This window comes from Artemia franciscana, chromosome 13, assembly GCF_032884065.1.
Source record: "Artemia franciscana chromosome 13, ASM3288406v1, whole genome shotgun sequence".
NCBI lineage: Eukaryota > Metazoa > Arthropoda > Branchiopoda > Anostraca > Artemiidae > Artemia > Artemia franciscana.
Window position 1 is genome coordinate 48,629,971 of NC_088875.1, and position 12,842 is coordinate 48,642,812.

At 36.3% G+C, this 12,842-nt stretch overlaps 1 protein-coding gene across 4 annotated transcripts in view; it reads right to left on the reverse strand.

The window, feature by feature from the left end:
- LOC136035032 (uncharacterized) overlaps positions 1-12,842 on the reverse strand; it is a 321,337-nt gene that overhangs the window by 251,968 nt on the left and 56,527 nt on the right. The gene's annotated exons all lie outside the window — the stretch shown is intronic.

The window sequence follows — 12,842 nt, forward strand, 5'->3', positions numbered from 1 at the left end:
GGGAAAAAAATTAGCGTGGGAGGGGGCCTAGATGCCCTCCAATTTTTTTGGTCACTTAAAAAGGGCACTATAACTTTTCATTTCCGTTAGAATGAGCCCTCTTGCGACATTCTAGGACCACTTGGTCGATACGATGACCCCTGGGAAAAAAAAAAACAAACAAACAAATAAACACGCACCCGTGATTTGTCTTCTGGCAAAAGAATACAAAATTCCACATTTTTGTAGATAGGAGCTTGAAACTTCTACAGTAGGGTTCTCTGATACGCTGAATCTGATGGTGTCATTTTCGCTAAGATCCTACGACATTTAGGGGGTGTTTCCCCCTATTTTCCTAAATAAGACAAATTTTCTCAGGCTCGTAACTTTTGATGGGTAAGACTTGATGAAACTTATATATTTAAAATCAGCATTAAAATGCGATTCTTTTGATGTAGCTATTGATATCAAAATTCAATTTTTTAGAGTTTTGGTTACTATTGAGCCGGGTCGCTCCTTACTACAGTTCGTTACCACGAACTGTTTGAAATTCATTTTTGTGAAATGATGTAAACTAAATATTATAAAGTGGCAATTCTGTACCCAGGACTAAGGCCGCGTTTTCATTTGGTGTTCTACAAGTAAAACGGCAAACAAATCAACCATGAAACAGCGAGAAAACTGTTTTTCAACCCAGCATAAGAAAACGGGACTTCCAAGTTGCTAATTAATGTGGCACTTTGCCCAAAAACGCCAAATGTAAACGCAGTTTAAGGAGTGCAGCTTTGGATGAAACAGAGCCCTGCCTACTTAGAAGGTTGAATCTTTATTTGTTTTTCAAGCTCTGCGATTGAAACAAATAATTGGTTTTGAAGCCAAAACCAGCTTATTCATCATGAGCCCTATACTTTATTTAATACTCCATTTACTCCATTTATCATACCAAAGTTAAAAAAAAATCCCTCATCACCTATTTGTGTGTTTTCTAACCCTGAAAGTTTCCAAAACTCAAAACCGGTCCGTTTTAAATCATCGAATTACGTGAGTCCAAATTGTTAATATGATAATTATCTTTCAAGGTCACAAAGTTCCAAATTGCATTTCTGATTTTATTTAAATTTGTTAACGCAATAGAATGTCATAAGAATTAGAAGCTCTCCTATTACTGCAAAAGAGAGATATATACTCCTTTTCAAGCCTAAGTAAACCGCTTAAGCCAGCAAAAAGCCCCGGGGCCTTCAGAAAAATGAAGACTTATTGTAAGCCGAGGCGCACCATACAAAGACAATGCAAACCCTACGTTTGCGGGTCTTAGCAATTTTTTTTATATGTTAATCACTTGACCCAAAGTCTTTCAAAATAACTATTTCTCTGACCAGGGGCACCAACTCACGTGGATGTATATATATATATATATATATATATATATATATATATATATATATATATATATATATATATATATATATATATATATATATATATATATATATATATATATATATATATATATATATATATATATATGTATATATATATATATATATATCAGGAAAAGAGAAATCACCAATGCAACAGCACAAACACAAAAAAAAGAGACAGAAGGAGAAAAGGAAGACTATTTTCCTAAATTAGTGATTAATATAGACCAGCACTTGAATGAGGCCTTAACCCTACTCATCCATACAATCACATAGGTCAAACAGCATAGCCACACACAATCAACCATAAAAAATAATCCATGGACAGGCAGTCATGTCGTCAATAAGTATAAGTCGTCATTTACCAAACAATAGAAAAAATAATATAGAAAAATAATTCAGAGGCAACACCCAACATAAGGGCTCATCAGGAGAATACACTGGCCTATATAGGGTTTCGCCACTCTAAATTCTCTACCCAGCACAGTGTTGTGGCTACCACAGAATATCCATGGCATCCCCTCGTCAGGTATCACCCCCAAAATACATGCCTATGAAAAAAAAACAGCAAATGTAAAACAACCAAGTAAAACCAAAACAAGCTTATCCTGTTAATATATCCCTCCATTTAGCAACAATAGGTAAACTAAATATTATAAATTTTACCAAATCACAAATTTCATTTTAATAATTTATGTGCGGAGAGCCAAAACCAAACATGCATTAATTCAAAAACGTTCAGAAATTAAATAAAAAAAAACTAATTTTTTTAGCTGAAAGTAAGGAGCGACATTAAAACTTAAAACGAACAGAAATTACTCCGTATATGAAATGGGTTGTCCCCTCCGCAATCCCTCGCTCTTTACGCTGAAGTTTGACTCTTTGCCACAATTCTACTTTCTAAAACAATTAAAAGCTTTAGCGCAAAGAGCGAGGGATTGCGGAGGGGACAACCCATTTCATATACGGAGTAATTTTTGTTCGTTTTAAGTTTTAATGTCGCTCCTTACTTTCAGCTAAAAAAATTAGTTTTTTTTTATTTATTCTCGATAAGCTTGCGTAAACTGTTCTGAACTGTCAGCTGAAATACAAATTTTAATTAGCAGTTCAAGCACTAGCTTTTCAAACCAGCAAACCAGTTTTTCCTCACCTTAAGGGGGGAGACTATCATCAAAGAAATACGTTTGCCACTCTTGAAGCAACAGCGTACTAAGTCAACGAACAGTTGAAATTGATACTAATGAGAGTTAGATCAAATCGACACAACTTTCCCCTAGAAGTATTCTAGAATTTTTGAACAAATTAATGCCCAAAAACGTCAGCCCACGTCTGTTTCATCTTATGTTAAAACCCTTAAAATTGGAGTAAAAATCGAAAAGCGACGGAGAAGAAATTTCTGTGTCAGTTTTTCTGATGAAAACTAACAAGTATTTTCGGCACCTGGGCAGTGCTAAAATTAAATCGGAATAGGTTTCATTGCCTCGGCATCTGTTTAACTACCATCATCTATTTTATGTCTGTAGGACACTACTGATTTTTGTCTAGTACAAGAAATTCACAGAAACGTGATATTCGAATTTGGCTTCTTCATGCGGATAGTTTTACGTTACCTTTTCTAATTACCAAATTCGCCGATATTATAAACAATTCGAAAAAAATTAGAACAAAATTCGACGCTGTCACACCTAAAGATCGTACCTGACATTTTCACAATTCTGGGAAAATTGTCAAATGCCGACTTCTAGGCTTTTCCCAAATAGGGGATCACAGCAAAATGCAGATCCGGAGAATTATAGTATAATTGGACATACATTACACTGATGATATTCCCTTTGAGGACAGCATAGTGATCAATTTTGGGGATTGTTTCAGAAGTGTGAAAAGGTTAGATAAAACATTTCGGAGTGAGTATGGCTGATAACAGCGTTGGAAATTCATAGCTAGTTAATTTTTTCCTTTTTTTTACCCCGAATATTTTAATTTTTATTCCTGGAGTTTCTGTGTTGTATGAACTTGAAGAATAGCTAAAACAATTTCTAATAGAGGCTAAGATGAGTAAATATGACTAGATCTATATTTAAATACTGGAATGGGGATAGCTCCAAAATTTAATTTAGATGATGACTTAAGGTCAAACATTCAATGCCAAAATTTTGGTTTTTGAGTAAGGTAAGAGTAGAATTCCTCGAAAACTTCGACTTTTTATCTCTATCAAGTGTAATTTTTCTCATGGGAAAACACAGGGAGATTTAGGGATCTAGAACGTAAAGATAAAGATTTCTGTCGAAGACTTCAAAGATTTTGTTTAAATTTGAAAATAAAAGCAATAGGAGATCTAGAGGTTTGGGTATCCAGCCGTTTAGGGTTTATGAACTGCTTTGAAAAGTACGAACAGGATGGAAACATCATCGGGTTCAGCGGTGTTACCGGTGGTGACAACCCAGAAATTGATAAGAGAGTCCATGTTCGCCATTTATAAAGATCAAATGTCGTGGTTTAAATTACACAAATAACAATGTATACCATTTAAGTCATATTTTACTCATTTCTTCAGCTAAATCTGAAAAAATTTTCTCATCAATTCACAGACGCTTACGTACAAATTTGTTTAAGAACTATGCGTATATTTTTTAGTAGGGGAAGCTAAAAGAACTTCCCTCAAGTACAAATGCTACCTCCTCCATACTGCCTTCCCCGTGACATCGCGCCCCATCTTTCTCCACAATGGTGCCAGAGATACAGCCAGACAAAATATATTTGCCTTTGTTTTTCATTGCTTGAATTGTCGTATCTCTTTGTTAACGAGCATTGCGAAATAACTCCCGGTCAATAGCATTACATCATTAGGAAAGAAAAGAATCGAAGGAATGAGTATGTTAAGAATAATTTTAAACGATGTAAAAAATGAAAGGGAGCATCACAATCTAATTGTCAGAGACTTTCGGTAAAACTTCTATTGGTAGACCACTTCTAAAGGAATAAAGGTACTTATTAAATATCCTGACTCCACCTAGAAGTCAAGTTAGGTTAATCCTAATGAAATATACCAAAATAGATGAAAATACAAGTAGTGACGGCCCTCTGCTTTGAGGCGTACCCATAAAGGGTAAACCTAGAGCTTATTAGGCCCTCAAGACATTACTACAAGCACCTGCGCAATACTTTAGCACAGGTGTAACGGTATAGTACACCTACTTAATAGGGAATATTTTCTTCGAGATGCAGATGTCTCTTACGTAACAGGGAACGTTTGCTTTGGATGTTACATCATAGGGTTTGGGTGTTTACTTTTGGTTGTTGGACCAGCAAACTGTTCATAATATTTTGATTCGGGTAAAACATTCTACATGATATCTATTGCACGCAAGAAAATCCCCTGTTTGCGCATACCAGAATGATTAAACGAATTGCGTGTTCCAATATAGCTGCAATAATTGACATGCCGAGGGGAAAATCGATTACTAGACATTGCTTACATCTGATAAGCATATGCATGTCAAGTAATTCTTTAGAATGTTATCAAATAATATTAGGGCTTGTTCATAATACACTTTTTTAGTAATAAAGTCTTTTATTCTGTTGGAACTTGAATGTGCTATCGGAGATGGAATAAAAGCAAGAGTATCATTATGGTTAGAATACAGAACACCTTCATAAATGGTCAAAAGTCCTTCTTTCCCTCTTCACTGTACTGAATTTAGCACTTATATTAGAGGCAATCTTAAATGAGCATACCCGTGTGCATAGACTACAAGATGTTTAAGTTGCATTAGTGAAACATATTGAAGTTTTATCGTGGAACAAATAATTTAAAGAATTAAGGCTTTTGTACATACATATTATGTTAATGAAAACATATTTACAAGCATTACTAAAACACAGAAAAAAAAAATTAAATCACAACAAACGAAAAAAACAAAACGTGATAAAGCTTATAAAGGATAGAATATAAGCAAAAAGAACCATGAATTAAAGCAAGGTGGGAACCCTAGTAATCAAGTCGAGAGGGGAGGGCTGATATTAGAGATAAATTTAAGCCCTATTAAGAGCTATTTATAGGGGTCTTAGTGAAACTGCCACGTTTCTATTCTCTATTAGACATGCCTGCAAAAAAGATAGACAGATTTTTGCACTCAGTTATTTCCGAAAAGTTTTATTGAAAATAAAACGTTTCATTGAGTCAAGTCGTTATTGAAAGTGCATATTCAGGCCACCGTGGCATTGTTTGGCTAGCCCACCCCCCTAGCAAGCAATTCCAGAGAGGGTGGATTGTTATTAGAGGTATATCAAATCCCAATTAGGAAATAATGAAAAGGTCTTAATGAAAATGCCTCGCTTCTATTCCTCTATTAGATGCGCCTGCATGTTACTTGTCATTAATTCAAATCGTGATAGTAGCAAAAACACAAAAAAAGAAACTTGCAAACTAGGAAAAAGAGACAGAATTTTGCATTCGATTATCACCAAAAGGTTCTAATAATGTCAACGTTTCTTTGAGTCGTATTTCCCACCATCGTGGCAATATCTGGCAATATCGTGGCAATAAACCACCCTAGCAAACAATTCAAAAGAGGGATGGTTATTATTGGAGGTAAATTTAAGCCAATATTAAGAGATATTCCCGGGAGGTCATAATTGCTATATTAGACGCGCCTGCAAGAGAAAGAGACATATTTTTGCATTCGGGTATTTCTGAGATGTTTAAATGAAAGTGCCAAGATTCTTTCGACCCAAGAATATGCATATCATGTCACCGTGACAATATGTGGCTGGCCCACCCCCAAGCAAATAATTCCAGAGGGGAAGGCTTCTTATTAGAAATAAATTTAAACCTTACTAAGAATTATTTCTGAGAAGTCATTAGAAACTGCGTCTTTCTTTGACCGGGTGTTAGGTTTCAGTACCCTCGGCCGAAAAATTCTGGTAGAAACTCAATATAATCCCACTCTACTAATCCCACTTTACTAAACGATAAAAAAACTTCTTGCCACTCCCAAAGATCGTCCATTTTAACCAACCTTTTACGGCCAAACAAAAAGCAGGTTGTGCCTAAATTGAACTGGAGGAGGTAGCAAGGAAGGATTTAAGCGAGACTAGAATTTCTTGGGGCACTGTAAAGAGGGATCTTTTAAATCGATTGGAAAGGAGGTTGAGTGTAAAGAGCTATGTTGTCCTCAGGCAGCTCGGTGCTGCATTGAGTTATTAGTAGTGGTAGTAAAAGTAATAATAATAATAATATTTATAATATTATTATAAATAACAAAATAAAAATATTTATCATAAGGAGTATATTATAATACAGAATATTTAATAAAATATGTTCATGTAATCATTTATATAAAATTAGTTGTTTCGGAATGCTTCCATTTTAAGTGTCTTTGAAAAGATTTTTTATTAGTGGGCTTTCGATTATTTATTCAGATCGTCAGTTGCACAACATCCCAGTGATGGCTCTTTGACCCAATTTTTCCTGAAAGTAATGTTTTTATCAGTGTATCAACGACCGGTTACTAAAAATAATTGAAGGATGTAGTAAAAAAAATATGCGAAATAGCGCTGCGGGGTCTAATTTAATGTCAGTATAGGTATTTAAGGCAATTTTTCCTGTCATATCACACCAAATTTTGTACCTGACAAATAAAAGTTATAAAAATGACTTATATCCTGAGTGCCATAAAAGGGCTAGGGCAATCCCTTTATTTCAAGGAGGAGAGAAGGATAATGTATTATTGGCCGATATCCCTCTTTTCTGCTATAACGAGGTTACACAGCCCAAAGATCTTTTTTTGTCGGGTATTCCTTTTTTCGTTTTTTTTTGTGGGATATACATTATAATCAGTTAAGGGAGGTTACCTTATCTAAGCAGCAAAGATACATACTCCAGTTTTAACAGCTTCTATACACAATAGTTTACATAAGAGTTTTAACAGCTTCTATACGCCCCTTAGGTGTACGCAAGCATAATGAAGTGTAGTTCTCCCATGCCTTATGCCTTAGGAAAATGCCTTAGGAAGGATGAGGGAGTGCAAAAGGTGCCAGAGGGCAAGTAATAGTGTGGCACAGTAGCGTGAATAGACAAGGTGTATCACGTTGAGGGTGGCTTGTGAAAACATGATCCAATGAATTTGGCCATAATTTTTAATTAAAAAATATCTGGAAAATGTCTTAGGAATGATGCGGGGGCACTAGAGGGTGTCAGAGGGCCAGTCATAATGTGGCAAGGTGGTGTGAATTGAGATATAGCAACACGTTGAGGTGGGTTTCCGCAAACACGAACCGTTGGATTTAATACATGATTTTGAAAATGTTTTTGGAATGATGAGGGGTTACTATAGGGTGCCATAGGGCAGGTAATAGTATGGAACGGTGGCGTGAATTGACATGGTGTATCACGTTGGGGGTGAATTGCGAAAACAGGAACCATTGGGTTTAATACTTGATTTTTAATAAGAAAATATCTGGAAAATGTCTTGGGAATGATGAAGAGGTGCTGGATGGTACCAGAGGTTACGTAATAGTGTAACACGGTGACGTGAATTGACATGGTGTAACGCGGAGGACAGAGTTGCAAAAAAAATGAAACATTAGATTTAAAGCATAACTTTATCGTGAAAAATATCTGGAAAGTGTCTTACGGATAATAATATGTATCATAGGGATGTCTAGAACCCACCACATATTGCCATGGTGGCGTGAATTGATTGGACTAACATGTTCTAAAGCTTAAAGTTAAAGTGGGATGTGGTAAAAGAATTATTCGGTGGGGGGGACTGAAAGCTAACACCCGGTATAAGAAACAAGGCATTTTCATAAAGATCTCTCAGAAATAACCCTTACTAAGGTTTAAATTTGCGTCTAAAAACAAGCCTCCCCTCTGTAATGGTTTGCTAGGGCGTGGGCTAGCCACATATTGTCACAGTGACGTGAATATGCATAGTCTTGGCTAAAGAGAAACTTGTTTTTTGTTTCATTTAAACCTCTCAGAAATAACTGAATACGACAAATATGTCTCTTTTTATTGCAGGTGCGTCTAATAGAGCAACAGAAACGATGCGTTTTAATTAAGACGTCCCGGGTATATCTCTTAATATTGGCTTTAATTTACCTATAATAATAACCCTCTCATCGCTGGAATTGCTTCCAAGGGTGGGTAAGCCACGTATTGCCACGGTGGCAAGAAATATGCATAGTGCAAATATGGCTCAAAGAAACGTTGGCATTTTCATTAAAACCTTCCAATAATAACCGAATGCAAAAATCAGTCTTTTTAGAAGTCTTTTTAGAAGTATTTTTACAACCCCTCATATGCGTAATAATATCTGTTCGTTTTAGGTTTTAATGCTACTCCTTACTTTCAATTGAAAAAACTTTTTCGTGTTTATTTTTTTATTTTTTTTTTAATAGTAATGCTAGAAAATTCCGCGCCAGGTTCATTGAATTTCTCTTCCCCATGACATATTCCTCCAAGGAAATATCCTCCCACATAGCACCCTCCCCTCAACCCAGCCCCCAAACCAAAAAATTCCCCTGAAAACGTCTGTACACTTCCCAATAACCATTGCTGTATGTAAACAATGGTCAAAGTTTGTAACTTGCAGCCACTCCCCCAGGGACTGTGGAGGAGTAATAGTAATTCATCCCCAAAGACATAGTTATTATTGTTTTCCACTATGTGGAACAAAATGGCAATCTCAAAATTTTGATCTGTTGACTTTGGAAAAAAAATGAGCGTGGGAGGTGGCCTAGGTGCCCTCCAATTTTTCTGGTCACTTAAAAAGGGCACTAGAACTTTTCATCTCCGTTAGAATGAGCCCTCTTGCGACATTCTAGGACCACTTGGTCGATACGATGACCTCTGGGGGGAAAAAACAAACAAATAAACACGCACCCGTGATCTGTCTTCGGGCAAAAATTACGAAATTCCGCATTTTTGTACATAGGAGCTTGAAATTTTCGCTTTAGGGTTCTCTGATACGCTGAATGCAATGGTGTGATTTTCGTTAAGATTCCATGACTATTAGGGGTTGTTTCCCCCTATTTTCCAAAATAAGGCAAATTTTCTCGGGCTCGTAACTTTTGATGACGAAAACTACATTTGATGAAACTTATATATTTAAAACCGGCATGGAAATTTGATTCTTTTAATGTATCTTTTAGCATCAAAATTCCGTTTTTTAAGAGTTTTGTTTACTATTGAGCCGGGTCGCTCCTTACTACAGTTCGTTACCTCGAACTGTTTGATTATTGCAACCATATGGAAACACGCAACTCATTTGATCATTCTTGTATGCTCAAACAGAGGATTCTCCTTGCGTGCAATAGATTATCATGTAGAATGTATTGCCTGAATCAAAATATTATGAATAGTTTGCTGGTCCAGTTGGTTAAGGCTCATTTCTGGCCACTGGGGAAATCTCTGGTCTAATGTTCGAATCCTAATGCGGACAAAAAAAATTTTAGAGTATAAAATTCCTCCGAGAAAAAACATCATGAAAGAAAATGAAGTCCCGAGGAAAAAATCTCTTAAAGTATTATATAACACGCGTGTGTCTACCGTCAGTACGCAACACTCCACGTGTGTGCTGCCATTACATCAATAAATCTACCAAGTTACGTAAGATTACGTAACCCCCAATAAATCTATCTAGTCATACAAGATTGGGTCACATCCCAAGTGTTCACCGTCATTACCTAACACCCACGTATTTGAACCCTCAGTTACAACTAGGGATTTCCGGCTTGACTAGCGAACTCTAACATCCTACTATGTAACAAGCACCTGCATCTCTTAGAAAACATTTACTATTACACAACACCATAAGTAAACAAAGCCTATTACACAGCAACCAAGGTAAACACTCCCTATTTCGTAACATACGCCTGCATCTTTTAGGAAACATTCCCTATCACGTAACAACCAAAAGTAAACAATCAAACCCTATGATGTAACATCCAAAGTAGACATTCCCTGTTACGTAAGAGACACCTGCATCTCGAAGAAAACATTCCCTATTACGTAGGTGTACTATACCGTTACAGGTGTGCTATAGTATTGCACAGGTGCGCATAATAATGTCTTGAGGAGCTAGTGCCTCCAGGTTTCCCCCTTGTCGGTGTGTCCTAATTCAGAAGGCCGTCACTACTAATACAATAGTTTAGAAACAAAATGGAGGAAACTACAGAAGAAAATTATGAAAAGAAGGCGGCCCTAAACGCATTATGTTAGATACCTAACTTAACAGTTTTTCTCAACGAGACTAAGCTACTGATAACCTACAGCAGACAGAAAAAACGGTTTTCTATAGGCCCCTGAAAAGTACCGTTAAGTTCCTTATTTCTACTCATTACAAATAGTATGGTTGCTTTTTCGACAGTGCTGATCCCACCCAGTCCATACCCTCATGGTCCCAGATATAGCCCTAAATAATGTATTTCTTCCTCGTTTTTATCTCCTGATGCCTCTAGTCTTATTTTATCAACCTGTTCTGGCATTGTTTACCTGACAAAGACCAGTCCGTCTCAATGATTGCAATCGTACTTATAGATAAAATATAATCTAACTATTTTAAATAATTTAAAAATATCATCTGAAAAATTTTAAGATGTGGTAACATTTGAAGGAAACATGATAATCTGAGTAATAGAAACATGCAGCATGTCATAAAATAATGATCTCATTATTTTAGTGTTTTCCTTAGTTTGTGTATATCTGCCACTCACGTACTTGCTATACGGGGCTGCGTCTGGCTATGGGCTATGTCACGGTCTATGTCTGGGACCATCGGGTCAGGAGGGGCGCATTGTCAGGAAAGTGACCATGATATTTGGAAATAGCATACAAAAAGAAATCCAATGGACTAATTTTATCTTACTAAAATGCTTCCTTGATTTTATAAATCACTAAAAATCTACCAAACTTTAAACTTATTATAAAATAAGAATTTTGCTATTAGTGTTTTTTGAAGTTTTGTGCATAGCCCAGGGTTAAAATCTCGCCCCATTAGGAAGAAGGGGATTGGACGTATTGTCATGGTAGGAACTAAAGCATTTGGAAAGAGAATTGATTGGGGAATCAAATAGTAGCCTATTACTATTCTCTTAAAATAGTGTTTCTTTCAGAATGCGTAATTAACTAGAGTGTTACCTCTCAAAACTATTTAAGAAAAACTTTACATATTAAGACACTTTCACTTCTAGCCTTGAAATATTCCAGTTATCCGTTAGCAAGAACTTTTACCCCTTTTAGTACATTTTAGTGTGTACTGCCTCTGCTTATAACAGGAAAAAAAGAAATTATCACCACAAAGAAACTCCTCTGCCTATATTGACAGGACCATCCGACATCTTTATATTGCAGTACCGATTGTTAATGTCATTTCCATGGACCGTAAATTGAAGTACATTCCCACATCAAAAATCAAATACGTCAAAGGCCTTCATGCATCAAATCAAAACACTTGACTTTACTTGTCCCTATCCCTATTGCCATGATTTATTTTCCTAATGTGATTTGGTTATTCCCACGGAATCCCCCGCGCGTCACCCTGCCCCACCCACCACTTCACTCAGCGATACTAGACGCGTGCTGTACCAATGGCATAAATATGTCATTAAGGAATCTGAGCTTTACACAACTGTCAAAGCCATGTGTATCATTTTTCATATATGCGCGCCACTCATAACTGCGTTTTTTGCTTTAAAAAAAGGATGTGACAGATAAGTTATTTGTTTACACTGCCATTAAGTTGGCAACTACCAAGTCGTAAATGACAATCGGAAAATTAAAATCAAAGTACCCTAAAGCTAAATGATACAAGACACGGGTTTGGCTACTTCCACATACCATTATATGGGAGGGGGGCTGAATCTCGTTTGAGATATATATCTTCTATTGACATGTCAATACCAAAAATCTTCCGGGGGGGGGAGGTTAAAATAGGTGAATCATACGAAAATATTATCGATTATAGGGGAATAGTAAAACTATAGGGGGTGGCAACTCTGACACTTAGGCATTACAAAAAAAATAAATATCGGAAAAGCTATGGAAACGATACGGAAGGACTAGGAATGGAATACATTTTGAAACCCGATTTGAGCGTCTTTGAGTACTTTTCTGGTGATTTCACGCACGTTCATTCTTTTTTTAAAACAAGAATAATAATAAAACAAGAGCTAAGAGCTCATAAGGCACTTGTGACGAGGTCGGAAGAGCCAAGAGCTCATATGGTATGAGCTCTAACAAAATTTTAAGAATCAATAGATTGATTTAAAAGGAAAATCAGAGGCTTAATCCCGTTCGGGATTTACAATAAGAGCTCTGAGACACGAGGTCCTTCTAAATATCAAAATTCATCTGATCACACACTCGTAAGTTAAAAATACCTCAATTTTTCTAATTTTTCCCCTCCCTTCAGCTCCCCAGATGGTCGAATCGGGGAA